Source organism: Marmota monax, unplaced genomic scaffold, assembly GCF_021218885.2.
Source record: "Marmota monax isolate L192 unplaced genomic scaffold, Marmota_monax_Labrador192_F-V1.1 WCK01_AAM20220418_F8-fsc00005, whole genome shotgun sequence".
Lineage (NCBI taxonomy): Eukaryota > Metazoa > Chordata > Mammalia > Rodentia > Sciuridae > Marmota > Marmota monax.
In genome coordinates, this window is record NW_026692254.1 from 4474896 (window position 1) to 4496558 (window position 21663).

Here is a 21663-nt window from a genome sequence, read left to right on the forward strand (position 1 = left end):
TAAGATACTCTGTTGAGACAAGTCAGATTATTGGAGCTGTTTTGGCAAAGGCATGACTGAAAACGGAGTGACCTCACTTAAAAAATTTTGTTACATAATACTTAAAAGCTGAAAAACAACATGTGAAACATACATATGTTTAAATTGCAAAATGATCAACTCAGCTAAAGAACCAGAGTATCTTATATGCCCAGGACTCTCCTACTTTTTCCCCTCATTGATCCCCTGCCTCACCTGCTCAGGGATGGCTCCCCTCCTACATTTTATCATCTCCCCTCTTTTATTCCTCTTAAAATGGCTTCTAGCATATATGGTATCCCTATGCAAAACTGATTGCCTTCCTTGTTTGGTTTCCTGGTTTGAGCACCTTCCCCTGATGGCCTGCTTTTGCTTGTTATCTGTGCACTTTGTTCTTTTCTGTTACCCCTGACCTGTTGTGTATACTCTCAAGTTTCAACACTTCCTACCATCAGACTGTCACACAGAGCCTACTTTGTACTGCTCCCCCAAAACATACTTGTTTTTTAATGGTGAAGAGATGAAAATTCTAGTTTTGATTACTATAGCCACTTATTTTTTCACAGCAACATTCCAAATGGTACATTTGTTTGTACAGAATAGCTCATAATTTATTTATTTAAAAATCCTCTTTAATGGGTATTTAGGATGCTCCACAGTTTTTCCTACTGTAAAAACCAATGTAGTGAACATCCTTTAGCATGTGTCCTTGTGCTTAATAGTCAGTTATTTCCCACAAGATTAATCCCAATGGGTGAAATTGCTGAATCTTAATGTGCATATACTTAGTGCTTTGAAATGTGCATTGCCAAATTGTGCTTTCCAAGGTCCTAATTTACACTCCCCATCATCAACATGAATGTTCCTTTCCTCAAACCCTTTTGTAATTTTTTTTTCTGTTATATACAAAGTATATTCACACCATTCGTGTCTTCGTACATTTACTTAGGGTAATGATGTTCATCTCATTTCACTCTCATTTCTACTCCCATGCCCCCTCCCTTCTGGCTCCCACCCCTTTGCCCTATCTAGAGTTCCTCTAATCTTCTCATGTGCTCCCTCCCAATCCCACTATGAATCAGCCTCCTTATATCAGAGAAATCATTCGGCATTTGATTTTTTGGGATTGGCTAACTTCACTTAGCATTATATTCTCCAAATCCATCCATTTACCTGCAAATGCCATGATTTTGTTCTCTTTTATTGCTGAGTAATATTCCTGTGTGTGTGTGTGTGTGTGTGTGTGTGTGTGTGTGAGTGTATTATCCACGCATCTACTGAAGGGCATCTAAGTTAGTTCCACAGTTTAGCTAATGTGAATTGTGCTGCAATAAACATTGATGTGGCTGTGTCCCTGTAATATGCTCTTTTTAAGTCCTTTGCATATAGATTGAGGAGTAGGATTGCTGGGTGAAAAGGTGGTTCCATTCCCAGTTTTCCAAGGAATCTCCATACTGCTTTCCATATTGGCTGCACCATTTTGCAGTCCCACCAGCAATGTTTGAGTGTACCTTTTCCCCCACATCCTCCCTAACATTTACTGTTGTTTGTATTCTTAATAGCTGCCATTCTGACCGGAGTGAGATGAAATCAGAGTAGTTTGGATTTTTAATTCTCTATTTGCTAGAGATGTTGAACATTTTTTCATATATTTGTTGATTGCTTGTATATCACCTTCTGAGAAGTGTCTGTTCAGTTCCTTGGCCCATTTTTTGATTGAGTTATTTTTAAATTTTTGGATGTTTAGCTTTTTGAGTTCTTTATATACCCTAGAGTTTAGTGCTCTCTCCGATGTGTAAAAATTTTGCTCCCAAGCTGTAGGCTCTCTATGCACCTTCCTGACTGTTTCTTTTGCTGAGAGGAAGTTTTTTAGTTAGAGTCCATCCCATTTATTAATTCTTGATTTTAATTCTTGTGCTATAGGAGTCTTATTAAGGAAGTAAGGGCCTAATCCGATATGATGGAGATTTGGACCTACTTTTTCCTTCTATAAGACACAGGATATCTGGTTTAATTCCTAGGTCCTCGATCCACTTTGAATTGAGTTTTGTGCATGGTGAGAGATAGGGTTTAATTTCATTTTGTTTCATATGGATTTTCAGTTTTCCCAGCACCATTTGTTGAAGAGGCTATCTTTTCTCCAATGTATGTTTTTGGCCCTTTGTCTAATATAGCTAACTATAATTATGTGGGTTAGTGTCTGTGTCCTCTGTTCTATACCATTGGTCTACCAGTCTGTTTTGGTGTTAATACCATGCTGTTTTTGTTACTATTGCTCTGTAGGATAGTGTAAGGTCTGGTATAGTGATGCCACCTGTTTCACTCTTCCTGCTAAGGATTGCTTTAGCTATTCTTGGTTTCTTATTTTTCCTGATGAATTTCATGACTGCTTTTTCTATTTCTATGAGGAATGTCATTGGGATTTTGACTAGGATTGCATTAAATCTATATGATACTTTTGGTAGTATGGTCATTTTGACAATATTAATTCTGCCTATCCAAGAACAAAGGAGATCTTTCCATCTTCTAAGGTCTTCTTTAATTTCTTTCTTTAGTATTCTGTAGTTTTCATTGTAGAGATCTTTTGACTCTTTTGTTAGGTTGATTCCCAAGTATTTTATTTTTTTTAAGGCTATTGTAAATGGGGTAGTTTTCATAGTTTCCCTTTCAGAGGATTTGTCACTGATATTTAGGAATGCCTTTGATTTATGGGTGTTGATTTTGTATCCTGTTACTTTGCTGAATTCATTTATTAATACTAGAAATTTTCTGGTGGAACTTTTTGGGTCTTGTAGGTATAGAATCATTCTGTTGGCAAAAAGTGCTAATTTGAGTTCTTCTTTTCCTATGTGTGTCCCTTTAATTTCTTTTGTCTGTCTAATTGCTCTGGCCAGTGTTTCAAGAACTATGTTAAATAGAAGTGGTAAAAGTGGGCATTGTTCCAGTTTTTAGAGGGAATGCCTTCAATTTTTCTCCATTTAGAATGATGTTGGCCTGAGGCTTAGCATAGATAGCCTTTATGCTGTTGAGGTATGTTCCTGTTATCCCTAGTTATTCTAGTGTTTTGAACATGAAGGGGTGCTTTATTTTGTCGAATGTTTTTTCTGCATCTATTGAGATTATCATATGGTTCTTATCTTTTAAATCTATTGATGTGATGAATTACATTAGTTGATTTCTGTATGTTGAACCAACCTTGCATCCCTGGGATGAATCCCACTTGATCGTGGTATACTATCTTTTTGATATGTTTTTGTATTCAATTTGCCAGAATTTTATTGAGAATTTTTGGTTCTATGTTCATTAGAGATATTGGTCTGAAATTTTCTTTCTTTGACGTGTCCTTGCCTGGTTTTGGAATCCGGGTGATATTGGCCTCATAGAATGAGTTTAGAAGTTCTCTCTCTTTTTCTATTTCCTCAAATAAATTGAAGAGTATTGGTATTAGTTCTTCTTCTTCTTCTTCTTTTTTTTTTTTTTTTGCTGGTGAGAGAACTGTCTGGAGACCCACCTCAAGTCATGATATTAGTTCTTCTTTGAAGGTCTAGTAGAACTCGGCTGTGTATCCATCCAGTCTTGGGCTTTTCTTGGTTGATAGGCTTCTGATGGTGTCTTCTGTTTCATCACTTGAAATTGATCTGTTTAAATTGTGTATATCATCCTGATTCAATTTGGGAAAATCATATGACTCTAGAAATTTGTCAATGCCTTCCATATTTTCTGTTTTATTGGAGTATAAGTTTTCAAAATAATTTCTAATTATCTTCTGTATTTCAGATGTGTCTGTTGTGATATTTCCTTTTTCATCATGTATGTTAGTAATTTGAGTTTTCTCTCTCATTCTCTTCATTAGCATGGCTAAGGGTTTGTCAATTTTATTTATTTTTTCAAAAAACCAACTTTTTGTTTTGTCAATTTTTTCAGTTGTTTCTTTTGTTTCAATTTCATTGATTTCAACTCTGATTTTAATTATTTTGTGTCTTCTACTGCTTTTGGTGTTGATTTATTCTTTTTTAAGAGCTTTTGAGATATAATGTTAAGTCATTTATTTTTCTTCTTTTAAGGAATAAACTCCATGCAATGAACTTTCCTCTTAGTACTACCTTTATAGTGTCCCAGAGATTTCGATATGTTGATTCTGTGTTCTCATTCACCTCTAAGAATTTTTTTTAAATATATTTTTTTTAGATGTTGATGAACCTTTAGTTTATTCACTTATTTATATGTAGTGCTGAGAATCAAACACAGTGCCTCACACATGCTAGGCAAGTGCTCTATCACTGAGCCATAACTCAAACTCCTCTAAGAATTTTTTAATCTCCTCCTTGATGTCTTTTGCAACCCATTGTTCATTTAGTAGTCTATTATTTAGTCTCCAGGTGTTGGAATAGCTTTTATTTTTTATTTTTTTAAAATTTTTATTGTTGGTTGTTCAAAACATTACATAGTTCTTGACAAATCATATTTCACACTTTGATTCAAGTGGGTTATGAACTCCCATTTTTACCCCATATACAGATTTCAGCATCACATTGGTTACATATCCACTGTTTTACATATTGCTATACTAGTGTCTGTTGTATTCTGCTGCCTTTCCTATCCTCTACTATCCCCCATCCCCTCCCCTCCCATCTTCTCTCTCTACCCCATCTACTGTAATTCATTTCTCCCCCTTGTTTTTTTTTTTTTCCCTTTCCCCTCACTTCCTCTTGTATGTAATTTTGTATAACCATGAGGGTCTCCTTCCATTTCCATACAATTTCCCTTCTCTTTCCTTTTCCCTCCCACCTCTCACCCCTGTTTAATGTTAATCTTCTTCTTATGCTCTTCCTCCCAACTCTGTTCTTAGTTCCTCTCCTTATATCAAAGAAAACATTTGGCATTTGTTTTTTAGGGATTGGCTAGATTCACTTAGCATAATCTGTTCTAATGCCATCCATTTCCCTGTAAATTCTATGATTTTGTCATTTTTTAATGCAGAGTAATACTCCATTGTGTATAACTGCCACATTTTTTTTATCCATTTGTCTATTGAAGGGCATCTAGGTTGGTTCCACAGTCTTGCTATTGTGAACTGTGCTGCTATGAACATCGATGTAGCAGTGTCCCTGTAGCATGCTCTTTTTAGGTCTTTAGGGAATAGACCGAGAAGGGGAATAGCTGGGTCAAATGGTGGCTCCATTCCCAGCTTTCCAAGATCTCCATACTGCTTTCCAAATTGGCTGTACCAATTTGCAGTCCCACCAGCAATGTACAAGTGTACCCTTTTCCCCACATCCTCGCCAGCACTTGTTGTTGTTTGACTTCATAATGGCTGCCAATCTTACTGGAGTGAGATGGTATCTTAGGGTGGTTTTGATTTGCATTTCTCTGACTGCTAGAGATGTTGAGCATTTTTTCATGTACTTATTGATTGATTGTATGTCCTCCTCTGAGAAGTGTCTGTTCAGGTCCTTGGCCCATTTGTTGATTGGGTTATTTGTTATCTTATTGTCTAATTTTTTGAGTTCTTTGTATACTCTGGATATTAGGGCTCTATCTGAAGTGTGAGGAGTAAAGATTTGTTCCCAGGATGTAGGCTCCCTATTTAACTCTTTTATTGTTTCTTTTGCTGAGAAAAAACTTTTTAGTTTGAGTAAGTCCCATTTGTTCATTCTAGTTATTAACTCTTGTGCTATGGGTGTCCTATTGAGGAATTTGGAGCCCAACCCCACAGTATGTAGATCGTAGCCAACTTTTTCTTGTATCAGACGCCGTGTCTCTGATTTGATATCAAGCTCCTTGATCCATTTTGAGTTAACTTTTGTGCATGGCGAGAGAAAGGGATTCAGTTTCATTTTGTTGCATATGGATTTCCAGTTTTCCCAGCACCATTTGTTGAAGATGCTATCCTTCCTCCATTGCATGCTTTTAGCCCCTTTATTAAATATAAGATAGTTGTAGTTTTGTGGATTGGTTTCTGTGTCCTCTATTCTGTACCATTGGTCTACCCGCCTGTTTTGGTACCAGTACCATGCTGTTTTTGTTACTATTGCTCTGTAGTATAGTTTGAGGTCTGGTATCGCTATACCACCTGATTCACACTTCCTGCTTAGAGTTGTTTTTGCTATTCTGGTCTTTTATTTTTCCATATGAATTTCATAATTGCTTTATCTATTTCTACAAGAAATGCTATTGGGATTTTGATTGGCATTGCATTAAACCTATAGAGAACTTTTGGTAATATCGCCATTTTGATGATGTTAGTTCTGCCTATCCATGAACAGGGTATATTTTTCCATCTTCTAAGATCTTCTTCTATTTCTCTCTTTAGGGTTCTGTAGTTTTCATTGTATAAGTCTTTCACCTCTTTTGTTAGGTTGATTCCCAAGTATTTTTTTTTTTTTTGAGGATATTGTTTTGCGGTGCTGGGGATTGAACTCAGGGCCTTGTGCATGCAAGGCAAGCACTCTACCAAGTGGGCTATATCCCCAGCCCCTATTTGAGGATATTGTGAATGGAGTGGTTGTCCTTATTTCCATTTCAGAGGATTTGTCGCTGATATACAGGAATGCCTTTGATTTATGTGTGTTGATTTTATATCCTGCCACTTTGCTGAATTCATTTATTAGCTCTAATAGTTTTTTTGTAGACCCTTTTGGGTCTGCTAGGTATAGAATCATGTCACCTGCAAATATTGATAATTTAAGTTCTTCTTTTCCTATTTTTATGCCTTTAATTTCTTTCGTCTGTCTAATTGCTCTGGCCATAGTGTTTCGAGAACTGTGTTGAACAGAAGTGGTGAGAGAGGGCATCCCTGTCTTGTTCCAGATTTTAGAGGGAATGCCTTCAATTTTTCTCCATTCAGAATGATGCTAGCCTGAGGCTTAGCATAGATTGCTTTTACAATATTGAGGTACATTCCTGTTATCCCTATTTTTTCTAGAGTTTTGAACATAAAGGGATGCTGTACTTTGTCGAATGCTTTTTCTGCATCTATCGAGATGATCATTTGGTTCTTATTTTTAAGTCTATTGATGTGTTCTGCCGGTGGGTCACAGGTCCGCCTACCTTACAGGCGCGGGGGGCATCTCTGCCCCTCCGCGGGCCGCTGGGCCTGTTCTGTGGGTGGTCACAGTTCCGCCTACCTTGCAGGCGCGGGGGGAGGGGGCGGCTCTGCCCCTCAGCAGGCCACTGGGCCTGTTCTGCCGGTGGTCACAGTTCCACCTACCTTCTAGCTTTTATTTTTTAGTTTATCATTGATTTCTAATTTTATTACATTAGGATCTGATAGAATGCAGGGTAGTATCTCTATTTTTTATATTTGCTAAGAGTTGCTTTGTAGCATAATGTATGATCTATTTTAGAGAAGGATCCAATGTGCTGCTGAGAAGAAAATGTATTCATTCACTGAAGGATGAAATATTCTATATATGTCAGTTAAGTCTAAGTTATTGATTGTATTATTGAGTTCTATAGTTTCTTTGTTTAGATTTTGTTTGGAAGATCTATCCAGTGGTGAAAGAGTTGTGTTAAAGTTACCCAAAATTATTGTGTTGTGGTCTATTTGACTCTTGAACTTGAGAAGAGTTTGTTTGATGAATTTAGATGCTCCATTGCTTGGGGCATATAAATTTATTATTGTTATGTCTTGTTGATGAATGGTTCCTTTAAGCAGTATGAAATATCCTTCTTTATCCCTTTTGATTAACTTTGGATTGAAGTCTACTTTATTTGATATGAAGATAGAAACCACTGCTTGCTTCCAGAGTCCATGTGAGTGGTATGATTTTTTCCCAACCTTTCACCTTCAGTCTGTGGATGTCTTTTCCTATGATCTGAGTCTCCTGGAGGCATCATACTGGTGGGTCTTTTTTTTTTTTTTAAATCCAATCTGCCAGTCTATGTCTTTTGATTGGTGAGTTTAGGCCATGAACATTCAGAGTTATTATTGAGACATTATTTGTATTCCCAGCCATTTTTGTTATTTAACTTGTTAAGTTAAATAACAAAAATGGCTGGGAATACAACAAGTTAAATAAAAAAAAATGGCTGGGAATACAAATCATGTCTCAATAATAACGTTTGATTAGGTTTCTCCTTTGATTAGCTTTTCCTTTAGTGTAATGCTTCCCTCTGCTGATTTTTATTGTTGTTTTTCATTTCTTCTTCATGGAATATTTTGCTGAGGATGTTCTGTAATGTAGGCTTTCTAGTTGTAAATTCTTTTAACTTTTATTTATCATGGAAAGTTTTTATTTCATCATCAAATCTAAAGCTTAATTTTTCTGGATACAAGACTCGTGGTTGGCATCCATTTTCTTTCAGAGCTTGATATATGTTGTTCCAGGATGTTCTAGCTTTCAGGGTCTGGATTGAAAAATCTGCACATATTCTAATTGGTTTTCCCCTATATGTAATCTGATTCCTTTGTCTCATGGCTTTTAATAGTCTCTCCTTATTCTGTATGTTAGGCATTTTCATTATAATGTGCCTTGGTGTGGATCTGCTGTGATTTTGTACATTTGGCATCCTGTTATCCTCTTGAATTTGGTTTTCCAATTCATTCTTCATGTTTAGAAAATTTTCTGATATTATTTCATTGAATAGATTGCTCATTCCTTTGGTTTGGAATTCTATTCCTTCCTATATCCCAATTTCTCTTAAATTTGGTCTTTTTATGCTATCCCATATTTCTTGAATGTTCTGATCATGGTTTCTTAACATTTTCACTGTATGTTCTATATTCTTTTAAAGATTATATATTTTTTCTTTATTGTCTGAGGTCATGTCTTCCAAGTGGTGTAATCTGTTGGTGATGTTTTCAGTTGTACTTTTAATTTAGTGTATTGTTTCTTTCATTTCAAGATTTCTGTTTGGTTTATTTTTTAGAACCTCTATCTCCCTGTTGAAGTAATTTTTTGCTTCCTGTATTTGTCAAAATGATCTTTTGCTGTCTGTATTTGCTCTCTTATATCATCCTTTAATTCTCAGAACATTTTAATTATGTGCATCCTGAACTCCTTCTCTGTAATTTCTCTGCTGTGCTGGCCATGGATTCTAATAATGTGGTATCTTGATTTGTTTGGGCACTTTCTTCCCTTGTCTTTTCATATTGTTTGTGTGTCTTCCCTTCTAGCTCTGTGGATCTGAGGCTTACCATTTTTACCCTATAGGCTTATAGTGCCCCTGTAGGGTTCCAAGAACTCTCCTTTGAGGTGAAGGACAATGTTAACAGATCCCACTATAAACAGTATACACCATGGCCGGCTGGAGGTCCAAACTGGGAGTTGCCTCCACTGAAGATGGTGATGAAGGTGACTCAAGATGGAGGCGCCTGCTTTCAGCGATGGGGTGTTGGGTTGAGTGGGAGGAGCTGGGCAATTGTGTTTGCAAGATTGTTTCAGAGACAAGCTCTGTGGTGTGCAGTGTGTGGCTGTCAGCTGACTTCAGATCTTGTGTTGTAATTTTTTAATTCTTATCAATTTGAAGAATCATAAATCATAAGTCACTGTTTCTGTTTGCATCAATTTAATTGCTGGTGAATCTGAACTCTTTTTACCCCCATAAGCTTTCTAGGCATTTGCATTTCTTCACATTTTAAAAATTGCTTGCAAATCTGGATTTCAGATCCAGATAAGTTTGGCTATTTCTCATTTACATTTTATATTTTCTCATTTAAGAATTAGTTTAGAATTTGTATAACTCATTTTGCTTGTTATGTTACTTAACATAATTTCCTTTCTTATTCTTAAGAGGCTGAGGTTCTTTTATTCATTTGTTTTTATGGATAGAATGGGCATGATACTTTCTGAATACTTGCCTGCTTAGGAGTGTCTTGGTTGACACAGAGTGTTTGGCTCACCATCTTTTGCCCTCAGACTCTGTAGATATTGTCCCAGTGGTTAGTTTGTTTTGGTCCATCTTTCTTCCCATTCACCTTCCTGCCCTACAGTCATTAATTTAACACATAGCTGGTCAGTGTTTTATTGAATCCTAACTCTTACTGGCATTTAGTGGCCTGGAAGAGAAAGGGAGATGCCCTTGGTGCAGATCTCTTTTCTTAAATATAGCCCAGTTGTTTTTTTCAGCATATACTTGAGCCTCTCATTAGCCCATGGAAGATCATTGTTTATTGCCTTTTCTGCATCTGCTCTCCCTCTTTTTATAATTCCTGTCCTAGAGATGACCAGATTTCTTATGTTGAATTTCCAAGTTTCTGCTCTTTTCATTTAGTGCCTTTTCCTCTGAGTATTGAAAGAATTGCATATGATATTTCTCAATTATTAATTTTGTTTTTTTTAGTACTGGATCTATTAACTGCATCCATTGTATACATTTTCTTTCTTAAATAAATTTTAAATTGCTTATTAAAGTAATTATATACATAATTTAAAGTCATATTATACCTGTAAGTATAATGAAAAATAACCTCTTCTTATTCTTCCTTGTTCTTGTCCTCTTCCCTACAAGCAACCACCTTTAACATATTTCAAGCTACTTCTCTGAACACTTTGTCTCTATTTCTAAATAAACTATTTTTTTAACTTATTAAATTTTGACATTTTTTCGCACTGCTATAGATGAGGGCCTGGCACTGTTTACTCCCATCATTTTCCATTGAAACAGTAAACAGTATTTATATTATTGTGACTTTAATTGTTAGCCACCACAAAGCCAAGTTGTACCCTGTGGTTTTTGTTTCTGCTGTTTAGCCTTTTCTTCTCTGGATATATTTACTCGTCTTTTTGTTCTTTTTGCAATCTGACTAAAAGTACTGTGTTACTCCTCCTCCTTCTAGACCTCTGGTTCTCAGGCCTTCTCTATGTAGCACCCCTCCCCAGGGGAGACCATCCTCTGGATCCCTTGCCAGATCCTGTGTGGACGGGTCACTCTTCTGACTGCTGAGTACCCAATTTGCCTGCACCTGGTTTCAACTTCTCTACCAGGTCATGTCCATTGCTTTTCTGTATCCCATGTCTTCCTCTTTTCTGTTTTAATAGTCATCTTGTACAGTAATTCTTCATTGTTCCAAATCTGCTTTCTTGGCATTTGTACAACATATAGACTAAATAAGGGAAAGAAAACCTCCCCCTAACTTTTTCTTAAGACTTGCAAATTGAAGAAACATTTTGAATCATTTAAAGAGCACTATTAGTTTAAAATGCTCGTGAACAGTTTTCTGTTACCAATTATGCATTGGAATACCAAAACTGAAATTGTTCAAGTTTCTCCTTAAACTTTGCTATAGTTCGTGATTATTAGCCAGACATATGCCAACAGTGTTATCGATGCTGACTAAAGTCTAAAGTAGATGTTGACTAAATAGTTTATTACTTTTTCCTTCAAATAGTCTATGGGCTAAAAAATGGGAAATGCACACAGGCTTAGAGAGGGGAGGCCGAGGAAGGATGTGACTCTTGGTTGCTCCTAAGCCATAGCCATTGCTTCTCTATAAGTGGAGGGGAAATGGTTACTTCTCTTCCAATAGTCTCGCAACTTTATGATTAGTCCCTATTGAAGGAAGAACCAAGGCCACAGGTGTGGTGAAGAGAGGGCAGCTTCCATATAGAAGTTTGAGAAATACAGTCAATGCCTTGTTCCCAGTGGTGTTAGGAAATGAAGTGCAACATGATAAAAACTCCTGGCTACTCGAATATATAGTTTACCATATAAGTGGATTACCAGTTTTCAAAGAATTAAGCATATATAATAAGTGTCACAAGATTATAGTCAAACTTGCACAGTAGTCCCTTCAGGTAATAGCATTTTTCACTGCTTTGTAAGGGAGAGCAATAATCCTGAGTATCCACTGTGTCCATCCAGTGTCCAGATGCAAAAAGGATTTTGGTTGACAGAGGGCCAAATAACAAACGAGTTATGCATAATTAATTATTATAGTAAGATGTGGTTTATTTCAAAGCATTTGTTCTCTTCCCCTTGAAAGTGAAAGGATTTAAATACAGGTAGTTTACATTTAGGAAGTCTTCCCAGAAGCATGGTGAGAGGTAGGAAGGGAGCCAGGGAGGAGAAAGCTTAAAAGGGTACATGAGTGATCCCTGGGTGTCCTCTGGAGAACAATGCAAGATATATCTCAGAACTGGCCCTTCTAGAGCCATTAGTTTCCTGCTGCTTCTGGCCTGCACTGTGCTAAGGCCTTGCACCCTCCTATGGCCAGATGGTGCCTTATGCAGACGGGTAGGTGCTCCAAGTAGGTGGTTGAAGTCTTGTAGAGTTGTTCATGGAAGCAGCAGGTGACTTTTGGGCTGGAGGATACAGGGACTCTGACAGTGAGCACTGCAGGTCACTAACTCAGAGAACTTGATGGCATTTGCACCAATAGAGAAACACCCGTGGGCCAACCCCAGCCTCTCCCACATCCCACTGTGGCCTGAAACAAGTAAGCACTGGGGCCCGAAAGACTGAAGTCATTCCAGTGAATGCCTGTACACTCAAGGATTAAACCAAAGGAGATTTAGCCAAGTAAGAATAATAGAAAGGCAACCAAATTGCCCCCTCTTCTTATTTTTGCATGCCTGAGAGGGTTTTTGTAAACAATGGGGAATTAGAAAATAAAATTAGCTTGCAGGATTTCAGATGGGGACAGATGCCTATTTGCTAGACGTTTTTTTTTTTTTAATTCCCACAAAAACCTCAAGCAGAGTTAATAATGTATGAAAATTAGGTACCATGTGTGCACTTTGCTTCGTAATGTTTTTATTAAGCAGCCAGTTGATTTAAAAATAATACAACACGACAATTGACATAATGGAAGTTTCTGTGATGTGTATGGAAACATCCTTTTTTGAATGTTCTGTCAGGTTTTCCATTACACAAAGACATTTTTTAGAAAAGCTTTCCGAATTATCATATAATATAAAATTATATCAAGCTGCAGTTTGATAAAACAAATTGTCCAAGTATAAATTTCAATTGCTTTTTTAAAAATTGGCTTAATCAACTAGAGATAACTTGTGGAGGTAAGTTTCTGCAGATCTGTTAAAATGCCATAGTAGATTGAGACTTCTGTCTTCCGTGATTTTTACTAATCTTTTACTGATTGGAATTTGCCTTCTCTTTTCCTTTCCCACTTTCTATCACCTGGCAGGTAGTAGAAAGAAACAGGGGGAAAAGATTATGGACCCAGGGGTTTCCCATAGCTCAAGCAATATCCCAATTCTGAAGGCAGAAATGAGTCTAGATGAAGCTGACACATCATTAGACTTACCTGGTGGATGTATCCTCTCTCAGAGGTTGTGTGCAGGTTTCGGTCATTTCCAAAATAATCTATTCCTGAAGATGTCTTGGCTCATTACAAAAGGCAGCTCCTCCAGTTGCTGTGTAATTGGACTCTTTCATCTGCATGATAGTGATGGAAATTTGCCTTCCAGAAGTTTCCATGGTCTAACAGTAAATCGAGATGTATTGAAGTCCTGTAATTCAGCCTACACCCAAGAAGGTTCTTTATTAACTTTTCTTTATTCTATAGCATACTTTAGTTATATATTGCCTTAAAATCATTGATTATTCAATAGCACACATACTTAATGATGGCTTGCTATGTTTATCTCTAGGGTTAGAGAATGAGCACATATTGTAGTTCAAATGAATTGATGAAGTCATGATAGTTTTATTTTATATATATATAAAATAATATCAAGCTGCAGATTGGCAAAACAAATTGTCCAAGTATAAATTCCAGTTGCTTTTTTTTTTTTAAATGGCTTAACTGGTGGGAGTTGATGGACATTTAAGAAGGACAGTAAGCATTGTGGAGAGAGATTTCTAATGTTGTTGAAATAAGCTACCAGGTTAATTGATTTGGGGCATTTTGTCCTTATGGCTTTAACTCATGTGCTTACTTCTAAGGGGGACTGGTTGGGCATGTCCTTTCTTGCAGCATCCTGATGGCCCAGCTGTTGCTCCTGACATCAGCAGCACCACAGGTGTGGACTAGTACCCTCAGAGTAATAATACCTTCAGGTATTTTTAAAGTAACTCTAGAGGAGACATTTGGTCTTTATGACTTGCACCATAAGACTTTCTTGGAATCTCTGCAAGGGGTTGGTTGGAACAGAACTTTTCCATCTATATTATGGTCTATAAAAATCATTGTAACTGACTTCATGGGGCTTGAGTTTTTCTTTTGTTATTTTCTTCACTTTTTAATTAGATTTTGCTCATATGCAGGACAGAGCAGTCTGGCAGAAAGTAACTAGCATTAAAATAACTCAAAGAGAGGACTGTACTGGCATCACCCTAGCAAAAATGGAAATGGGGTTTGCTGCCCTGGACCTTGGCAGCCCTCAGGAACCCCTATGCAGGTGAAGATTTGCTCCAAAAGGAGCCAGGTCGACTGGAGGCTTGTCCTGATACCTGGCGTTCTTCCCCACCTGGCCACGGCTTCCGAGTGGCCTTGGGCAGGCTCTCTCTTCACTGACTTCATTGCACTCAAAAACAATCTGGGAATAAAAATATCTGTTCTTGATTTCTTGGAATCCTGATGGGGAAGAATTGGCTTTTAGGATTGCATTTTTAGAGAGTTGAAATTAAAATTTCAAGTTATATGCATTGGTCCTTTTTTGGTAAGTTGTAGGATCAACTAAGAGAAAGACAAGATCTAAGTTGATTTTTTTCTGGAACTTATCACAAAAATGCACTATAGGAAGTCTATGAGAAACTGTAATTTCCTCCCCTGTCATTCCCCCAAATCTTGTTGGAAGCAAGTTTAAGACATTATCACCCTATCATTCTTAAGAGTATCCTTCCATCAGGGATTGCTACCTCCTTGTTTTATTTTGAACTAATTAACAAAGACATCAGATTTCTAGAACACCTTCAAAGCTGACTGTAGTGCTTCGTGGCGTGGTAGGTTGGGGTGTCCTCAGAGAGGCAGGTGGAATGGTGGGATAGCCTTTTTTTCTGCATTTGAAAAATTATTTTTTTATTTGTTCTTTATAGTTATATATGACAGTAGAATGTATTTTGACATACATACATGGAGTATAACCTCACATTTTTGTGGTTGTACATGATTTGGAGTTACATTGTGAGTCAGCTTATTGCAAGTCAGCATCTGCATATCAGAGAAAACATTCGGCTTTTGTTTTTTGGGGATTGGCTTATTTCACTTGACATGATGGTCTCCAGTTCCATGAATTTACTGACAAATGCCATAATTTCATTCTTCTTTATGGCTCAGTAATATTCTATTGTGCATATGTACCACATTTTCTTTATCCATTCATCTGTTGAAGGGCACTTAGGTTGGTTCCATAGCTTAGATATTGTGAATTGATGTGCTGTAAACATTGATGTGACTGTTTCACTATCGTTTGCTGATTTTAAGTCCTTTGGGTATATGCCAAGGCGTGGGATGACTGAGTCAAATGATGGTTCCATTCCAAATTTTCTGAGGAATCGCTATACTACTTTTCAGAGTGGTTGCACCAAATTATAGTCCCACCAGCAATATACAAGTGTACCTTTTCCCCCACATCCTTGACAATATTTATTGTTGCTAGTATTCTTGATAATTGTCATTCTGACTGGAGTGAAACAAAATCTTTGTGTAGTTTTAATTTGCATTTCTCTAATTGCTAGTGATGATAAGCATTTTTTTTCATATATTTGTAGACTGGTCATATTTCTTCTTCTGTGAAGTGCCTGTTCAGTTCCTTAGACTGTTTATTGATTGGGTTATTTGTTTTTTGGTGTCAAGTTTTTTGAATTCTTAATATATCCTGGAGATTAATGCTCTGAGGTGCAAGTGGCAAAGATTTTCTCCCATTCTGTAGGCTCTCTCTTTTCATTCCTGATTGTTTCCTTTGCTGTGAAGAAGCTTTTTAGTTTGATTCCATCCCATTTAATGATTCTTGATTTTACTTCTTGCACTTTAGGAGTCTTGATGAATTTGATTCCTAAGCTGATATGATGAGGATTGGGGCCTACTTTTTCTTCTAGTAGATGTAGCAGAACTAGGTTCTTTCTGCTGGGTCCATTTGAATCCTTCCAGTCTGGATTGCTGTTAACTTGGTTGCAGGGTTCAAGCCTTCTCAGATCTTCTGAAACGAATGGAATCTTGGAAACCCAGAGTCTGGCCATATGAGAAGGGCTGAGCTCTCTGATTTATTTATTGAGCTGTTTCTTGTGGCTTATTAGCATCCACAGAAGCCTGGAATTACTTATTCAAATTTTCTGTTATTGTCACATTGGATCACCCCTCAGTGTGAAGGGATCAGTCTTTAAAGATGCTTCTGGGGTGATATTGTAATTGAAATACAGGGGCAGATAATAACAATTTCCTGTTTATTTGGTGCCTTGCACATCTCAGACAAATTGCAACCATACTTTATCCTTACTGTGTCCTGGGCCTGTCATTTATAGAAATGTAGACAGAGGCAGGGGCATCAAAGTCCTGCCCAAGTTTCTGCTTTCCTCTTTCCAGTGACTGCTGTCCACCTAAGAGACAAATATACCAACTCCAAAATCAAGTTCCTCACCTGTCAGTTCTGACCTGCATACCCACTGCTGGGTGGGTCCCACAGTTCCTTCTATGCACAAGTAAATAGCTATTTAATCACTCTGCTGATAAGCAAAAGGCCAAGCCACCCTTCCCTCTGAGACTTGCACCTGATTTGCTCTTCCAAACAAAATCAGCCTGTTCATTCATCCCCTCACTCGTTTACCCAGTGTTTTGTACGTGCTGCACTGTGCAAATCATGAACCTGTGGTTGTCTTGGTGAATGGGGGGACTTGTTCCCCTGCGCCAGCACCTGCCTGCAGTGGGCACTTCAGTTACTGCCTATGGTACCTCCTTGCTCTAACTCACCTCTCCTTTACTCCTTCTTTCCTGGCCAGCCCCACCCTCACCTGGACCTCTTGTTCTTTAGCCTCTTCCTGTGTGGCCTTTCTAGTCTTCAGTCTGCATGTCATTTTCTGATCAGATGCTCTGTACTGCCTATGCCTTTGCCAGGGTGTGCCTGGCACCATGGTATGTGTCCCAGGAAGAATGGTAGCGGTTTCCGGCAACCTCAGGTTCTTCCACTAAGATGGGGATTGTAACTGTATCCTTCAAGTACATAGAACAGGGCCTGGCTTATAGTAAGTGGAGATTGCCAAGTATTTTTCTGGTGGTAAGTCAGCCCTAGGAAGGCAGGGGCTCTGCTTGGTTCTCTGCTGTGTCCCTGGCATGTGAATGATGCCCAATAACTATCTGTTAAATGAAATTAATAGATTAAAGGAGAGAGATCACCTGGTTCCCTGGAAAGAATATGGGGTTTGAGGTCTAGATGCCTTGGGTTTGGTACATCTCAGTCACTCACATGCTGCAAAACCCTTAAGCTAGAACCCTGCAGAACACCATCTTTTCATTTAGTTCAGTGGGCATGTGATGTGAGGTTCTGCTTTTGTCTACAAGTGCCACAAACCTGTATGAGTGTGGCTTAAAGAATGTGATTGCTTCTTTTACCAGGAAAGCTGATTCATCTAGGCCATGCACTATGGCCTTATTTGTAAATACTGTACTCATTTTGGCTCTGCTAGGGATCCCCAGAGGTTTCAGTGTCCCCTGGGTGCCCCTCCTCATGTTGAGAGCTTTACTATTCCAAAGCTCCTGATCCTTGCTTGATAGGAAGGCAGGCAGAGTCTCCATGCACCTGTATGTATCAGGGAGAGTGCCTTTCTCTGACGCCGTACTACAACTCTCTCAGGTCCTGTTGGCTATGATTTGTGTTATACACCATGTGACAGGAAGGTTGGATATTACTAACTCTGAAGTAGGAGGCTGATCATGCAAGCAGGGAAGGAGAGAGGGGTTGGGAAGGTGGTGCACCTGACTGTGCTTCTCCATGGAATGTCGATGATCAAACATTGGATGTTAGCAGCAACTAAAATCACATAATAGAAGTGCAAAGTAGAGTCCCTAGCAGGTGACCCATATCTACCCCATTAATTTTATATTTGTCCAGATAATGTCTAAAAAGAAAATGTGAATGCCCTTAATTGGGACATATCCTCTCCACTGTAGCCTCATAGTCCGCCATGTAGTATGGCCTTATTTGTAAATACTGTATTTATTTTGCTACCTGCCTGAGGCATCTAAGTTTTCAGGCTCTGAGGGTAGAGCATTATAACATGCATGTTCAACTAGTTTATTCTTGCATTATGCAATTAGAGCTTGAACATCATAATTACAAAGTGCCTTGTTTTCTTGGGAGGTGGGGGTGGATCTGGATATTCCCTTCCTTCTTTCTTCGACCTGCACTTTCCCTTGCTCCACCATGAGAGGTGCAGGCTGATCATAGGACATACACTGGTGTCTGTGTTGCCTTTGGAAGGTTGACTTTCTGATACAATAAAGCCAGTAGTTTGAATAGGGTTTCTATTGCAATGCGAGTAACTCTCATCAATAGACCAAAAGTAGCAGATAAAACCCCCAAAGTACTCTATCTCAGTGTTCACAAATCATGTGTTCTCAGAACTGTAGTGTTTTATATTCTCTTTGCATCTCCTGTAAATTTGAAAGCTATAGACATTCTGTATGAGCCCAATTTCTTTTCTTCCTCTCTTTCTTTCTTCCTCATTTGTTTCCTTAAAAAAAAAAAAATCCAGCTATTGTCTTGTGACTTAAATTCTATCTTCTGGCTGCATCGGATTCTCAGTTTTCTGAGAAAAGGCTTAAATTTATTAGTTTGGTTCACAGTGTTCTCACAAGGAACTTTACTTGGTGGCCTGGAACCATATGGGGCTGGGTGGTTTTAAGACAAATAATGTAAGAGAATCACCATTACTTCGTTGGCAGAGATGCAGGCTGTGTCTGTTTCTTAAAGAATTATCACATGTGATTTAAAAGCTTGGTTCATGGTGGGAGGGGACAGGATCAAGGTAGAAGTTCAAACCCGCATTTCTGTGTTGTGTGTTATGGTGACGGCAGGCCTCTAGGTCAGAGCTTGCATTTGATAGTGCTGCTTGGAGTTGAAAAGCCTCTGGGGAACCCGTGTTCACTGGGACTATACTTCACCATCCTCTCAGGATCTGATGTCAAGAGCATCAAGGAGCAGGAAATGAATAGCAAGCAAATCACAGGCAGGCCCAGCTTGAGATTGAGTTTTAGCAGCAGGGGAGATTTCATTTACTTTTGTCACCTGTGATATTTACATATTTTATATTTTATCTCAAAAGAGGAGAAGCAAAACCAAGCAGGAATCTTACTTTTTAAGACAAAAATTATACTTTCCCAGCATCTCACTTGGAACATATTCATGATATTTTGTGTGTGTGTGTGTGTGTGTGTGTGTGTGTGTGTGTGTGTGAGAGAGAGAGAGAGAGAGTAATATACACACGTAATATGTGCAGATATAAATTTATAGCCACTAACATAAACTGCTGGAAGCAAAATGCCGTTTATTAGTTCACTGCGGAACACTGACTCTCAGATTTTTAGATTTCGTAAACCAGGAATACGGGGGGGGGGGGGGGGAAGAACTTGAGTTTAGCATGGAATGTTAACTTCTATTTTCCAAAATTGTTAATTTTTAAAAAAATATCACAATAAAATCCACATAAAATTTGCCATTTTAAACCTTCTTTTAGGTTACAATTCTGTAGTGTTAGGTATATTCACACTGGGCAATCCAGGTTATTTTGCAAGAATGAGAACAAAACAGAGGGAACCCCAACCATCCTCATCATTTCATAAAAGAACAAATTTCAACACAAGGAGAGTAATAAACAGCATTCTTAGTTGAGGAAATTTATTCCTAATCTCTGGTAGAGTAGTACAGAGAAAAACATTTGTCTTTGGCAAAGTAATACGTCAGAGAAAAATACAGCAAGGAACTCTGTAGAGCCAGTTCCCAAATTTAAAAAGTATACATTTTTTTGTCATCATGCTGCAATCATTTTTGTGTACAGGACTAGTACATAAAGTATTTTTAACCAGACTGTGATGAGAAAGAGCTTGTGCCGTAGTGAAGTCAGCCACACCACTAAGCTCACAGTTTAGAAAGTGATACTTGCCACAGGCAGACTTTGTCCACAAAGGAAGGCATGTGTTGAGTTCCATCCTACGTGAGCATCTTCGCATCAGTGGTCCAGGTGTCCTGTGTAAATAGCTCAAGGACTGGTCCTAGTGAGGAGCCCAGCTCTAGATCTGGTTTTGTTCACACAGAAGTAAAATTTGACAGAGTTGCAATCTGTATATCCATGCCACCACATCCCTTTCTACCCTTCCAAGTTAACTAGTGCAGTGCAGTTGGCATTCTCCCAGTCCACATTGCATTTGCATCAGCTCGTTAGCAATGTGTAGTGTTTTGTGTAAATGGAATCCCACAGAAAATAACTTTCTGAAATTTAATTTGTTTTTAAACAGTATGGTTTTGAAGACATCTATTTTGATACATTGGAGTACTTTGATACTCTACAGTATTGCTTTATGTGACTATACCACATTGTATTTATCTGTCCTCATGTTGATGGGCATTTGGGATGTTTCTAGGTTTTAGCCAATACAGGCAACCTACAGTGCACATTCTTATGAGCTTTGATGTGCACAGGAGGGGAAATTTATCCAGGGTGGTTACCTGGGAGGAGAGTTGCCAGATCAAAGGTGAAGGGATGTCTTTATTGCAAAATCTAATTGATTAACACATTAAGCAGCTTGGCTATTTACTGCATCTTTGCAGGCCAGTGGGGTTGGGAAAGGTAATACTTACGTAAACCAATCATTAAGAGAATTGGTTTTCTGGATCAAATTGAAAACTATCAGCTGTTCATCTCTCTAAGGTTTAACTCAAAGTCTGTCCATATAGAAGAAATGATTTGGAAAATTGTGTAAAATGACTCTTTTTAATATCTTTGGATGTAGGACAGGGACCAGTAAGGAGGGTCCTCAGCCCCTCCTTAAGTTTCCTTCTTTTTTTGTGATCAAGAAAATGTTTGCAAACTTGGTCTGGAAGGCAGATGGAACTGGGTGTTATTGCCTCTCAGGCTTTGTTACAGATGCCTTTTTTGGTCTAAGAAAATCCCATGGACCAAAACTTGGCCGGTCTTCTCAAACAAGCTTCTCAGTGGGGCTTTCTGGAGTAGCCTTGCTCAGAGTGTGAGATGATCTAAGTTTCTTTCCGCTGTCTAGTCTGTGGTTTATTTGAACCCATTGGGTAGAAATCCAGAGAAGAAACAGGCCCAGGTTCCACTGGGTTAGACATCAGAAGCATGCCCCCAGCTGGCCAGTAAGAAGCTGGGGAGGCTCTGTGGCCAGCAGTCTGCATGCAGCTACCACAGGCCTGCTAGGATCCCTCCAGCTGGGTGAGTCAGGCTTCAGCCTCACAAAACAAACTAGTAACTGAGATGATGTTCAGTGTGCTTAATGTACTTTATGTCATAGACTTTTCTGTTCTCTTTAGCAACTAGTGGAGTGTTTTGAATACTCTTTAGAAAACAGTAAGCAGGAAGACAACTTGGTAAGAATACAGAGCTTATTCTTGAAGAAAGCAGTGACAGGACTTTGTCACTTACAGAGCTCTTCTGAGTCTGGGGAGGGAGGCTATTGCCATCCCCAAATCCTACATGCCAAGTTGAATCATGGATGGGGAAAAGGTCTGAGGAGGATTACACCTGTGGCTCATCTGTGTTAATGATTCAGGGACCCGTCTGATCATATTTTGT

At 38.4% G+C, this 21663-nt stretch overlaps 1 protein-coding gene across 2 annotated transcripts in view; it reads left to right on the plus strand.

Annotated features, from left to right (window-relative positions):
- Positions 1-21663, plus strand: part of Dtd1 (D-aminoacyl-tRNA deacylase 1) — a 195097-nt gene that overhangs the window by 161008 nt on the left and 12426 nt on the right. The gene's annotated exons all lie outside the window — the stretch shown is intronic.